The 15186-nt window shown below is 41.1% G+C and overlaps 1 protein-coding gene and 1 long non-coding RNA gene across 3 annotated transcripts in view; one reads left to right on the top strand and one right to left on the bottom strand.

Moving 5' to 3' along the window:
* The window catches only part of LOC131074813 (phosphoglycerate mutase-like protein), an 89238-nt gene that overhangs the window by 55807 nt on the left and 18245 nt on the right, over window positions 1-15186 (bottom strand). The window lies entirely within an intron of this gene.
* Window positions 1-15186, top strand: part of LOC131074814 (uncharacterized) — a 77856-nt gene that overhangs the window by 51210 nt on the left and 11460 nt on the right. The gene's annotated exons all lie outside the window — the stretch shown is intronic.

The raw sequence follows: 15186 nt of genomic DNA, 5'->3' as shown, positions 1-15186 counted from the left end.
TCAAGCTAGCTGAGGTGGCACCCAGTCATCACATATCCAATCACATCATTATGAGATAAGGCGTCTAGATTCAATGCACCTAGCTCATCCATCAAAGAGATAGCTACCACATGTGGGCACAAAGTTCGATGCACCTACCGTTGTCATCTATTCGTCAATTATTAAAGGACATGTGTCCCATCAAATGTAATTTTGTCATTGGTGTAACAAACCCTAATTAGGGTTTCTCTCTTTCGATCTTGTCCATTGATTGTGGATCAATCTGAGCCATTAATTGTAATGAGAGCACTATATAAGGCTCCACTTCTTTATTTGTAAAGGTTAATAGATAATAGATAGCATATAGAAGTTCGATAGCAAGAAAATAGTTAGAATAGAGGAGGAGGAGAAGAAAAAGATTGTTGCCAAGACTTTGTTGTAAGAAGCATGTAAACTTCATTGAAGACATGGTGAAATTCATATGTTGATTCAACAATTTGCATGGTCTCTACTTCTCATTTGATTTTCATGTTGTATAGATGAATGGAAGAACTTTGCGTATGATCAATGGTGAAATTCGTACATCCATACTACTAGCACCTTGCTGATTGTAAACTGTCTTGTGTAGTCAACTGGACCCATCTTAGCCAAGCTTAACTTCAATTATCGCTCCATTGATATGCATCAACTTGATGGTGTCTATGCTTGTAGTGGTAATTTGAAAATCATTAGCTAAGATCGCACTAGCCTTGTGAAGATGTTCGCCACATGTCAAAGCAAAGCTTAGTTGAGTTTCACCAAAGATTGTACATTGCTCTTACATTCCTAGGATTAGATTAGCCTTCTCAACCCTTTATCCTTTTTTCCTTTTTTAAATTAAGTTACTTTCTACATTCCAGGAATATTCAAGCATTTAGGATTCAACGTAAGTCCACCTTGTGATTCCAGCAATATCACATCAAACAACTGAGTCTATCCAAGAACACTTCAAGAACTGACAATCAAGAACCTTGGAGTCATCCCATTTGATCATGCAACTTGGCACTTGGGAAGCTTTTGTTCGAGGATAGAATACTTAGTATTTTATTTTGTGTTGCATAGTGCATAAAAACACCATCAACACTGCTATGATAAAATAATCATGAACAGATCAGAAAACAATTTAAAAGATTGCTGGTTTGCAGGTCAGCGACAACACTCATAACACCACCTTATTCCATTTGCACACCATGAAATGTATTGAAGTTGAAATTCATGATTAAGGCGCCTTCAGACCTTGTGTTTTGAGTCTTCGATCTGCACTGAACCATGTTCTAACTCTCATGCCCCAGTAAATAGGGTACAGCCTATACTATGAAGTGTACAGCCAGCCTCAAACTCCCAAATATCCCTTCAATCAGCGATAGAAATCATGGGTAAATGACAATCTTCTGAGCAATCCAACACTCATACTCCCACTTGCAAGCAGTATGGCCTTATACAGAGCAAAATCAATATATAGGATGGCCTGTACAAAATGAAATGGTATGACCAGCAGCTGGGCCTCTAAATTGCCCTATCAATCCTTCATCAAAAGAATTCACAAGCACATTGAAAATGATAGAACATCAAAGATTCAAAACACATCAAATCCTCCATGAATACAATACCCAAATTAGAAATTTTGTTTTAAGTACAATGATGATCTGTGAAATGAAATCACACTGTCTAGCTAGGGATTATCTTTCGATTCCAAAACCAAAAAATGTGAGAGGGTTTTCATCCTCAGAAGATTGTGGAAGAACTCTCAAGTTCAATTTGACAACATAATAGTATCATTCATCAACATATGCAACAATGGGCCCCAACACCTCCTTTTATAGCTTTTGAAGAGAAAATAACATAGTTGCATGGAGTTTCTTGAGGGGGGGACATGGGGATGGGTTTCAGGCATAGGGGAGGGACCAAGGGCCTAAATTTGGGGACAGTGGTGGAGCATGTTGGACATATTGTCATTGATGTCAAAGGTAAGAAGATTATTTGTTATTGACATCAAAGGAGTAAAAGACAAGGTTGACGTGTGATATGATGATACAAAGAAATAGGAATGCATTTATCATATTTGAGAAATTGCACATAGGATGGGATGGAGAAATCGTTAATGATTCAAAGGAAAAGAAAGACACATAAATCTGCATTGATTGTCCAAGTCAATTAAGTGATATGAAGAAGAAGCAATTCCAATAAGGAGCGATTGGAAAGTTTCATAAAGACAGCTATTTATTTTTAAAAACAGTGATTATGTTTTGAAAAATGAAGCGATAGAGCTTACTAAAAAAGGTAGTGATCAATGAGCATAAATTAATTTAAAGAGCAGCAATTAAAGAATACAAGGCAGCGATTAATGAAGACAAGAAAGTGATTATAGTCACAAAGGCAGCACTACAACAAGATCCAACTCTTTAGATGGCCGACCTTCATAAGGGAAATTCAAAATAAAGTAAATGAAAACATGGTCAACATACTTGGGATGGGCACCCATCTTGGGCAAGCATAATTTAATAATTAAAAATAATTTACATGTTGTTTGAGCCAACCTAGTTGGAAAGTTGCATCTCTTGGTTGAAGGGGCATTTTGCAAGGTATAAAATGATGATGTTTAAGGTTTATTTGTCAAGCAACTCAATGAAATATCTTTCCCATTCAGGGCAAATTGAGGAGCAGATCTAGTGCAGAAATGAAGCATATTTGACAGCAAAGTAATGCAAATCGTAACTGATTTAGAGTAGACCTAAGGAGAAGATGAAGAGAAGATTTCCAAAATGAAAAGAAGCAGATTTCTAAAAGAGATTTAAAAGCAGAATTAGAGCAGATCTAGAGCAGAGATAAAAGATGAAGAATGCAACAGATTTTTTAAGGATTTATAGCAGATTTTGAAGGTGATTTAAGGCAGAATTATAGCAGACCTTTCAAGGTGATTTATATCAGATTTCAAGGAAGATTTGAGCAGATTGGTTTGAGCAGTTTTTGAGGAAGACAAAGACTTTGTGATTGAGATTGGTGCCTCATATTGGAGAGGCTGGTGCCTATGATAAGAAGAGATTTGTGTCTCTTGCTAAGTTGGTGGTTGGTAGTGGGGGTTGGTGCCTACAAATTAATCATGGGGATTGGTGCCTGCAATGGGTCGGTGCCTATAAATCACTTAAGATGGGATTGGTGTCTCCTACAGGTTGGTGCTTACAAAGTTTGTAAGACAAGTTTATACAAGCAATATTTTGCTGTAGTTTTCTCTCGTAAGGGTTTCCACATAAATCTTGTGTCTGTCTTGTGTTTCCAAATAAATTGTGTGTTTGTCTTGTGTTCCTTATCGAGAAGTGGAAAACTTGAACACTTAAATGAACAGAGGATGAATGATTGTGATCGGAAAATTGCATCGATAGTTTCACACATACACTCACAATGTCCTTAGAAGCTTTGAGGGTTGTTACACCAAGGAAGAAGGTGTAAAGTGTTCAACAACTACCAATCATGAAGTCTTAGAAAAGGTTAATCCAAATCATCAAACATGACAAGAACCTGAAAAACAGAACATAATCACTAAGCATTTCAAGGAGCCAAAGATACAAGGAGAGGAGATAGTTTTCAACACTTCTAAAGAAATAGAAGCAGTTGATTCTTCATGTGTTTCTTCTATCACAAATGACTTGAGTACATGGATTCATAAGGATTATGAGACTGTCCTTAATCCATCTCAAGGATCATGTATGGAGGATAACTTATCTAATGATGTTAGAAATCAGAATAGCTTTCATAATTATCTTTCACCTCTTGATAAGTACATGGTATCAACTAACAAATCAGTGGTTGTGGATGAGAAGAGGAACACTTCTAATGACAGCGAATCAGAAGTTACATCGTGTGTCCAATCTAATCACCTTGAGGAAGATAAGCAAAGAAATGTAACATTGAAGGTTTTGGGAGATGAGATGCCAAAGATAGTAAGCAAGGGTAACTTTCAAATTGTTAATAACCTTTTGTTTGAGGTCAAAGCTAATATGTCCTATGACAATCAGCTTTTTGAATTGAATGAAGAAGCCATTTTGGAATCATATAATAAAATTGAAGATGAACACAAAACTTGGAACCCCGATGCAACTCCTATCAATGAAGTGTGGAAACAAGCTTGGAGTAGTGAGACAAACGCTAGCAATGCTATCACTAATCACTCTCCAATCAAACTACGAGGGATTGCAGTTCGGATCAGGTTAATAAAGAAGATTCCTTTCTTTTATCAAAGATCAAATGTTGAATGTTTGAGATGGGTAGAAAGGGGAAGCAACACTTACCGTATATATCATATACAAAATAGTTATTGCTGCATAGTTATGACATCCATTGATGGCCAAATGGTTATTGAACCATTGCTAGCATCGAAGGAAAAAAAGGTGAAAATACAAGTACCATAAGGATTTTCGCGTCCACCATAGTGAACAACAATTCCTATCAACATTCCAGGACATTGTTATACAATTATTCCTCTAACGGTATGATGAATGTAATAGATTGGGAAACTCAGAAAGAAATTTTAATCATATGGTTGAACAAAGTTTCATTTCCATTAATTAATTTTGGCATTAGAAAACAAACATTCCTTGGATTTCCATGAGAAGAGGATGCAAGGAGTACATAAGAATCAGATTATAGACATCAGAATTGTTCAGCATCAACGAGTTGTTTCACTTCCAAGACTAACAGCTGTTGAAAATGAATTAACTTATGATGATTTTTAGAAGCCTAATCCTATGATATTAAGGTTGGAGTTTCTCCAAGGATCATCTTCTAAGGAGTTAGTGCAACATCGGATTACTCATCTTATCAGTGGTCATACAAGGATCATTGTTACAGGTTTTCAACCTAACTACATTTTGAGTAGATGGCACTCCAAGCCTTGGGATCTGGGAATAACCTCGATAGACAAATATCATGGAATTAAATTGTTTCATAATATGATAGAGATTGATACACCTTGTGAGTTCAATGATGACAACACGAAGCAAAGAATAAGTGCTGGAATATTCTATATAATTATTTGGGACCTTGGTATCGAAGATTGCTTGTGGACAAGCAATCTCAAGGGGGGAAAATTTTGAAGTCCCCATCTAAATTCTAAAACAAAATCAAACTTCATTGTATTGCATTGTCAACTTGAGAAAGCTCCTTGCATTATCTTTATAGATGATACAATACATGAATAAGCTACTACAAAACAGGGATGGACAGTGATAAGTTTAATCAAGTCAGCGATTATGAAGCAAGATCGATTCATTAATAACGTAATAGTTAACATTAAGGAGACAGCCGATAGGGAAAAGATGAGAGCAACAACTTGAGTATAAAAAGCAGTCACTAAAGATTACATTAAACAAAGCAAATCTGTTTGTTAAAAAGCATTGATTAAATATGAAAGAGATGGGCACTTAACACATGGCAGCAATTAATGGTACATTGAAGACCAATGACTAGTGAAGTTAATAACCATTCTTATTTGCAAATGGTGCGATCCAAAACAAATGGAATTATTATCATCACTAATAGCAATTTACAAGGAGAGCAGTGATGTTTAAGAACAGCAATTCACATACAACAATATTTATATTTCCTAATGAAGGCAAGGATCAACTTATGTTTGTATTAATAAACATTAATGATCAACGATTTGGAAATAGTTAAGGCAACAAATGATCATATAGAAAGATGTGATTAGGAAAGAATAAGGATGTGACCATTCCCAAGGAGAGATACAACCATTCGGTCCATAAGGTATCTAAAGGGATCAATTTTCATTCCAAGAATCATCGAATCTTACTCATTTGTTTTGTTTACCTCACTGGGTAAACAGGAAGAATATAGAAATCGAACAGCAATGCATAATGCAAATACAAAGAAGTACCAGAATAAGCTTGCCATTAATGTCAAAAGATGTTCATATTATAATCTGTCGTCAACATTAAATGTCCTCCAACACCCGGAGGTGGTACAATATATGACAGCCGAAGGGGTGCGACACAACCGTCGCGACTCCAACTACCTACCCATCGGCTAACTAACTGACCGTCGTAACTCATTATTACCGACGACAACATAAACATAATATACCAACATAACATAATGATTATTCTTGTCAACATCATCCCCCCCAAGAAAAGAAGTCGACTCCGACGACTTAATACAAAATAGAGATGAACGGCAGGAACTACTGATGCCAGTCGGGCCCGGATCTTATACACTTGCTATATCCTCGCCTGAAAACCCTTTTCTGCTACCATCCGATGCTCAAGTGCAGATTTCACCAATATTGCTTCCTTTGCCATCACAGTCCGCCTGTGCCTAACCCAAACTTGTCTACAAAACACGTTTTTTCAGTCTCAGCTTCCACCAACTGCTACTCAATTGATACTATCTCCCTAGCCACTTTGTCCTCAATAGCCACTCGTGCTGCTCTCCCGGCATCCAACTCTTGGGTACGCTAAACTAAGTCTCACGCGACTATTGCCTCCAACCTGGTGGTCAGCTCCTCCCGAGCCCTCTGTGCATCCACCAAGGCAACCTCACGTCCAGCCGAGACATACTCCGAGTTCCTCAAAGTGTACCAGTCATGCCTGGAGGTGGGCACAATCCGCTGGCACAAATGCTAGGAGACACCTCAAATCCTCCATCACACTCCCCAAAGGTTAAAAACTGAACTGAATAACTCCCTGGTGTCATACAACTGCACGGACCTGCAATGCCTTCCCTCAAACTCTGTTTGTTCGCAACCTCCAAATCCGTCTCCCTCTACGGCTTATGGCTTCCCTGCCAATGCTTAGCTGTGGGCTTCTTTCGCACAATACGGACAACCACAACACTTCCCGTGGTCTTTTGTAGCTCAAAATAAACTGGGGTCTGGGGGCAACGCCCCCAACGGGGTCGAGGGGCAGCGCCCCTCGCGGGGTTTGGGGCAATGCCCCAGCAAGGTCGAGGAGCAGCGCCCCTCGCGGGGTCAAAGGGCAGCGCCCCCGCCGCCAACACCAATTTACAACCTTCAGAACCCCACGAAAGTCCATGGCGCGCATCATTTCTGTGATATTTTATGATGTCAAAACCCTTCTTCTACACTCCAATATTTTCAGTGTCCAGGCTCCAGATGTCATCGAATCATTTTTCAATCCGTCGTCGTTTTTTTTTTTTTTAGGCACTGTAATGTCCCCGATGGCACCCCGGCCATACAACCTCCCTGTACGGTCAACAAAAACACTGGCACCTCCAATCGTGCGGTTGCTTGGTCTACCTGTGGCGGTCGTTTTGCCTTTACGTCGCTGTGTGGATTGTGCGGGCTTGGTCTCTTTTTTTTTTTTCTTTTCCCTTTTGCGGCTGTTGCGCGTAACCCTTGTTGTGCGTGTTGATCGGGCCGTGCGGTGCGTCTTCCTCCTCCTCTATCCCTTGCTGTGCGGCGGTGTTCGGTGTTGTGCTGTGTGCGGCGTGTTAACCTTGCGCGGCGGTGTCTTCATGCGGCGCTTTATATTTTTCGCGGCCTTCGGTGGCTCCCACCGCACGGTGGTGCCACCGTCGGGGTGGCTCCACCGCACGGTGGCTCCACCGTCGGTGGTTCCACCGCATGGTGGCTCCACTGCACGGTGGTTCCACCGCACGGTGGTTCCATCGTGCGGTGATGCCACATTCGGTGGGCCCACTGTACGGTGGCCTTTTTCTCTCTCTTTTTTTTTTAAAATTTTTTTTTTTGACCGTACGGTCACTGTCATACGACTGTACGGTTTTTTTCTTTTTTCTTTTTTTTTTTTTTTCTAGAGAGTCTTCGGCTCGAGTCCCCTGTCTCTGGGATCGCCCTTCATCCTTCTCGGTTTTCCTCGCCCAAAAGTCTCCTGCTTTTGTCCTGTGCCTCTCAAGTCGCTTGCCCGGCCTCTTAGGTCCCCTTCCATCCTCTTGGGTCCCCCTTCGGGCTCTCGGGTGTCCGTCCGGCCTCTCGGGTCCCCTGCGCGCTTCGCGTGATAGGGTTTCAATTTAAACCTATTGGTGGCAAGTTTATTTTCCATGGCCATCCGAAGACCTGGAACCACAAATTCTATAGGGACCACGGTCTCCTTCCCGTACATAAGAAGAAGAAGGATAATAAATATTTTGAAGGCTGCGGTCTTCCACACAGGGTTCCAATCGTTGCCGACACTCTTCGGATTATTTACGTCGCCAGGGTTTGGGGCGTCTCCCTTCCAATATTCTCTGTATTCTGGAGGATATTGATCTGGCTCCTCTCCTTCGACGCTTAATATGTTACAGGAGGGTGAGAACATCTCATAGTCCTCCTGCTGCCAATGGAACAATCCATTTAGTGAATCTGTGTCATCCTCCGAACAGCAACCTCCGATTTTTAATATGCCTTCGGCATCTGGATCCATCCCCTCTCTCCCTTCGTCTCGTGGGTCATTTTCCCTCTCGGATTCAGATCCCGAGGAAGAGGCAAGTTCCTCGCTCACCAACTGCGTCCGGAGGTCAATAGTGAATTTCTTGCCTCCACTCTCCATCGAGAGTGTATTTCGTTTCCAGTTGTGGTTTGCTTTGGCTGCCACCAACCATCCTCTTCCAAGTATAGCGTCGTACCCTTTCTGTTTCAATGGAATGACCACGAAGTCGAGTACAAAAGGTTGTGCACCCACGGTGACTTGCTGTGCCATCAACATGCCGAGGGGTTTAATCCCGTGCTGGTCTGCACCTAGCAGATTAAACGTAGGTGGCCACAAAGTGGGCTTTCCTAGCTTTTTCCATGTGTCCTCCGGAAGGACATTTACTCCGGAACCGCCGTCTACTATAGTATCCGTCAGGATGGTGCCCAGGATGCCCATCTCCACCACGGCTGGGTGTCGGCCATTGTTGACGGTAAGTACAACTGGATTTGTTGCCGAGCTTCCTAGTATGGGAGCGTCCATGTCTCTCGGTTTGGGTTTATCAACCTTTGTGCCCAACAACACTGTCCCCAATTGCGGTATGGTGTGTAGGAGGTCTTCCAGTTTCACAGGTACCTCCATTTGGAGCATCTGTCGTACAATGTTCCTCTCCGCGTCTGTGCAGTAGGGTCCAGATGACTCGTGTGTGTCTCCCCGTTGGGCTTTCATGGCCCTTTCTATTTCCTCCCTTGCCTCCGTCATTCTCTGCTTCTCGGTGCGGGATGGGGGTATCGGGCTTCCTTTGCCTGCCCTCGGGTAAGAGCAAGGATGGCTTCTTTACCTCGTGTGTTGCCTTCGATATCAATCAGATTGGCCCCTACGCCAGACTTCGGACAATCGGCATCTTCATGGTCACCGGGGCCACACCACCGACATAGCTTTTGAGCGGTGTCATTGTTATTACACTCTCGTGCGTAATGACCCCATTGATTGCAAGCCCTACATTGAATCATCGGGCATCCCTTCGCGTCGTATTGGACCCTGTTTCTGGTGGAATTATTATTATTCCCCCGTCCGCCTCGTTGGTTTCCTCGGTAGCCTCCGGAAGATGCATTATTGTTTGAATCCGATGTGGAGGGCTGCTCATGTGCAAAGAGCACTTGCTGGTTACGTGCCTTCAGATTGTATGGGCATTCCTTCGTAGAATGTCCCATGATCTGGCAGATGTCACAGAATGCCTTCTTGGGACAGGCACCCTTTGAGTGGCCGCTCTCCTTACAATTCGTGCACCACAGTTCATCATCCTTGCTTGTGGTCCCCTTCATTGTCTTAAACTCTTTTAACATCCGTTCCATATCCTTCTGAAGGGCCGTGACTTTCTTCTTCGGCTTCTCATCACTGCTACTCTCTTCTTCCGACGTATCATCTTCAGAGGATGACGAAGATCTATTCTTCTTCTTTTTGGCCATCTTATTTTCATTTTCCAAGCCCATGGCCCGGTTGTATGCATCATCGTAGGATGTCGGAGGCACAATTTTCATCTTTCGTCGTAGCTTAGGGTTCAGACCCTCGACAAACCACCGCTTCTTTAAGCCATCAGCCGGTTGGCTTTCCATCTTTCCGACTAATTCCTTTAGCCGGCGGCCATATGCCCGTACGGTCTCCTTCTTTCCTTGCTTTGTTCCATAGATTTCAGAGACGATCTCATTATCATCTCGAAGAAGCCGAAATTCCTTCTCGAATGCTTTCTTCAATTCATCCCACGTAGTTACCCCGGTTTTATCCAAGTCTGAATACCAGTCAATAGCCACTCCTCTCAGTGTGGCGGGAAACTGCTTCATCCATTCATCCTGGTCAGTCACCCCGTTGGCTGTCCAGATGGTTTCGCATGTACGGCAATGCCGTGCGGGATCATCTTTGCTATCCCCGTTGAATTTGGGCAACTTCTGTTTGGTCGCCATTGATGGAAATCGTCTACTTGGAGGTGGTTGTGGCTGTGTCTGCCCTCCGGCGCTGCTCCCTCCGATGCCGCTGATGCCTCCTGTGGTGGTGACCAAAGGTACGGTGTTCTGCCTTGTACCTACCGTGCGGTTACTTCCTCCAATGCCGCTGATGTCTCCTGTGGTGGTGACCGAAGGTACGGTGTTCTGCCTTATACCTACCGTGCGGTTAGCTTCCCCTTCGTCGTCACCCGTGCCCGGCTCCCTTCGGTGATCCTCCCTTTGTGGCGTGAGAGATAAGTTTTTGAACCGATCTCGAGTCGCTTCAACTAGTTCTCTCCGTAACCTAGTTTCCTCCAGAAACTCTTCAAGGCTTCTCGCTCTACCGTAGTCTGGCGACGCGTAGAAATTCCCCTCGGCTTCTGCACCTTCCGTGACACCTCCTTGGTTCCCTTCGGGCAACCCTTCGGCAGGTCGTCCTTCGGCAAGTTGCCTCAGCCTCCGTCTACGTTCTACACGTTGTTCCAGAATCAAAGCCTTCTGCGCAGCCTCCCACTCGTCGGTTTCTAATTTCTTATTTCTGTCTTTATTCAATAAATTGGGCATTAATTGTGGTACAATTTCATGTTTCACAACACATAGATCAAAACACAACACGTCTTTATTAATTCATTCTTTTGTATACAATCAACATAATTCTTCTTCTAACAGTGTTCTTTATTTCTCTCCCTTCAAAAATTAAGGATTATTTGTCCTTCGTCGGTCTTCTCTACGTCCGTCATCGCGGCGCTCGTGAAATTCTCGTAAGATTTGTTGTCGTCGGTTCTCCCGGTAGGTGTCTTCTCTGCGGTTTTGAAGAGCCAAAAATGCTTGAGCCAGAAGGTTAGGCAAATTGCTCATCAACCGATTCACCGCCGGGCTTACCCCAAGCGTGCTCCACACAGCATCCTCTGGAACAGCCTCAATGGTGGCTTCCCTCCGTATGTGTGTTTCGATGGCCGCCTGAAGGATGCAAGAGAAATCTTTTGTGAGTGCTCGTTCTCCTTCGAACAGTTCTTGGTGATCCTCGTCAGGGTTACTACTCGTCCCCTCGGGCAATGGTTGTCCCATTATCCCTGTGCCATGTAGTATATTCCCGTCCCTCCCGAAATAATTTCGGCAACGGCGCCAAATGTTTACCTCACTGGGTAAACAGGAAGAATACAGAAATCAAACAGCAATGCATAATGCAAATACAAAAGAAGTACCAGAATAAGCTTGCCATTAATGTCAAAAGATGTTCATATTATAATCTGTCGTCAACATTACATGTCCTCCAACACCCGGAGGTGGTACAATATATGACAGCCGAAGGGGTGCGACACAACCGTCGCGACTCCAACTACCTACCCGTCGGCTAACTAACTGACCGCCGTAACTCATTATTACCGACGACAACATAAACATAATATACCAACATAACATAATGATTATTCCCGTCAACATGTTTCTTATATCCAGTTTGGATCACTCTATTAGAGCAATTGCCTTTTGGCATATAATCCAAGATTGCTATCAGGAACAGCCCATTCATTGCACATTTATAAAGTTCAGACCAGACACAGCAATATCATCGCTGTAAGCGATGGTGGAAGACATTTGCATATTTATAAAGATGGATCAGGAATAGCAAGATATATCATCACTATAAGCGATAGAAGCAGACTCTAGCCTATTCCTTAGTGCCATATCAGAGACAGCTATCAGCAATATTGATTGCACACTTTATATTGTTATAGCAGAAGTGCAGATCAGATATATATAGGCAAGATCAGCTTGCATAAATCCCATCGATATATCAGAGATAGCAGTGATACTCTATTGATGAGTATTATATCATCATATTATAAGTGGTAGCAATTGTAAATCCTAAGGATAAACATTCATAAGCAAATCCTTATATATTATTTTTATACTAAGTGGTATCAGTTACTTTTTTGGAATCTTTCATTGGAAAGAAGTCTCTTGCAATTGATTTTGTGTGTTGACAATCCCTTATTGCATAGAATTTACATAAGGGGGCATTACACGGGGCAGCACATGACACCCTCTGCATATTTACTACCATTGGATGAGGGCAAACTGGTTCTAATTTTGAAAACCATTATTAACGTTAGGGAGGCTTTGGAGTAGGAGTATTCTAGAGTACTTAGATGGCAGGATTTGCTTGCAAAAGATGCCACTTGGGAAGGAGAGCAGATTCTTCCGCACCCAATTCTACTATTGCTTGAGGACAAGCAATTTCAAGGAGGGAGGATTGTAATGTCCCCTTCTTCAACTTAAGCTTTCAAGGAAGTTCCATTTGCCTATTTTATTCTCGTATGCTAATTCGAAGAATTAAAAAAGAAATAATTTGATTAATTAATTAAGTTGTTTTAAATAAATATTGCAGGTGACTTGTATTTGATTAATTTTGATGAAGTGCATAAGTAAAAACGCAAAAATAATATAAAGTCACTTTTTATGGGCCTAAAGGGCTATTATTTAAAAAAGGTGAATTTAAAATATAACTTCTTGAAAGTTCCCTTGAAATCTATAAAAAAGGAATGAAGGAACTCATTTTCATAGCTTGGTCATTTTATTTCTCTCATTTGCGAAGTTTGGATTACAAGTTCAACTTCGAACCCTAGAACGAAAACCCTATTAGGTATTTGGCTTCAAGATGGAAGATTTCTTCTTAGTCAAATTAATGGTCGATTGACATTTGGCTTTGAGATAGTTAAGGCAACAAATGATCATATAGAAAGATGTGATTAGGAAAGAATAATAAATTTGTATGTGTTGTGTGTGCGAGTGCAGAAGAAATAGAGGTAATGTGCTCTGTGTGCTGTGAAGAAAAGAAAGAGAAAAGGTATATTTATTTGTGCTGGACTACCCCCAATCGTAACCCACTAAGGCTCCCCAAGAGGGTCTTACCATTTGGAGCAAGGATGGAGGAGTCGATTCATACTTTGGGGGCTTAAAATACTTTTTCCTAGAGTCAACATAGCATTCCCAAGGCTTTTTGAAACTAGCTGCTACATATTCTAAGGAGGCGTTACTTTCTAAGGCTGTTGTACTAGTGTGGAGAAGGCTACTCAGCTGAAGGGAAAATGAAGAGTTACTCATTGGTGTTTGACTATTCAGCAATACAGATCAGCAATTTTGACTCGTAATTATTGTTGATTTATCAAGCGTACTACTGCTGTAAGAAATTTCTGAGTATATCATTTTTATAACAGCAATATACAGAAGCATAGTTTGCAAACTCTGTGAGTACTCTATGAGTTGCCAAGTACTCTGTTTGTTTACTAGGCAAATTTTTACATGTTTAAGTTGCAAGTTTTTACAGACGCATGAAAAACGTGGATAGAAATGCCAACATGGATAAAATGCTAGTTAAAATGCATTTTTCACATATTTTTGCCATGAAACCATGCATTTTTTCTTTCAAGATGTCAATTTTTAATTTAATACATTTTGTAATTGAATTTTGCAAAAAAATAAATTCTGTAAGAAATTTTAGTTTTTAGTACTTTCTAAGTTGCTGAGTTTTTGTCGAGTAATTTGCCTAGTTTTTTCTGAGTCAAAAATTTTGGTCTTGCAGAGTAATTTCCGAATCTGAGTTTGTGAACTATGCACAAAATTATAACAAAATTGTCAATTGGTTATATTATGCAATACTTTTGTATGAATAAAATTGTTAGCAATATTTAAAGTTGATGGTATGACAATTATTTGTAATATCTCTCGAAACAAGTCCAAACAAACCCCAAAATAACTGGAATGCAAACTACTTGTCAAAATGCCCATGCACCATAACTTGTGAAAATTGAAGTATTTTGGTTTTAAAAATTTGACCAGAATAGTACACAATCGCAAGAACCCAAGCTAGGGCCCCAAACTTCAAAACCATACACTACTGGAGGCTAATTCATTGCATTGAAAAGGCATATTTTTCAAACGGTGTCTTGGAAATGTACCTAAAAGCATTGGTGCCCAAGAACAAAGAGTGAAGCATATCCCTTGCAAAAACGAGACTGATAGGCAGGTCAAAAGGAGAGAGGACCTGTAAACTGAACTCCTAAATAAATATAATTAGTCATTATCTCCACATGGCTCCCCTTTCTACAAAAAATGAACTAGAAAGAGAACCTTAGTTTTATTAAGGTTGACCACACGTTGAAAAAAAATACAAAACTCAAAAAGTGAATCAAGTTGTGGAGAAATGATAAAGGGCGACGGCAACAACAAAGAGAGAAATAGCAATCACAACATGGTGAAGCAAGCAACCATACTCCACATGGGTGCACTATCTAAGAGAGATATGTTTAAAAAAGTTTATCTTTGTGAAATTAGTTTATAAATTGCACTTTGCAAATGTTAACATACAATGTTGGAAGCTAAATCATTGGATTGAAAAGGCACATTTTCAAAGGGTAGCTTAGAAATGTACCTAAAAGAATTGTTGGTCAAGAACAAGAAGCAAGGCATATCACCTGCAAAGATGAGACTGAGAGGCGGGTCAAAAGGAGAAAGGAGGACCTGTAAACTGAACTAAATAAATATAATTAGTCATTATCTCCACATAGCTCCCTTTGTAGAAGAAAGGAAACCTAGAAAGAGAATCCTTGGTGGTTTTAAAGACCATGACCTTAGTTTTATTAAGGTTGACCACAAGCTGATAAAGATTACAAAACTCAATAAGTGCATCAAGCTGTCGGGAAAATGAGAAAGGACCATGCAATCAACAGAGAGTAAAATAGCAATCACAACATGGTGAAGCAGGAAACCATACTCCACATGGTGCAGTGTCAGAGAGGTATATGTATAAA

This window comes from Cryptomeria japonica, chromosome 6 (genome assembly GCF_030272615.1).
Source record: "Cryptomeria japonica chromosome 6, Sugi_1.0, whole genome shotgun sequence".
NCBI classification, from domain to species: domain Eukaryota; kingdom Viridiplantae; phylum Streptophyta; class Pinopsida; order Cupressales; family Cupressaceae; genus Cryptomeria; species Cryptomeria japonica.
Note: the sequence above shows the minus strand (reverse complement) of the source record. Positions and strands in the feature narration are given on the sequence as shown.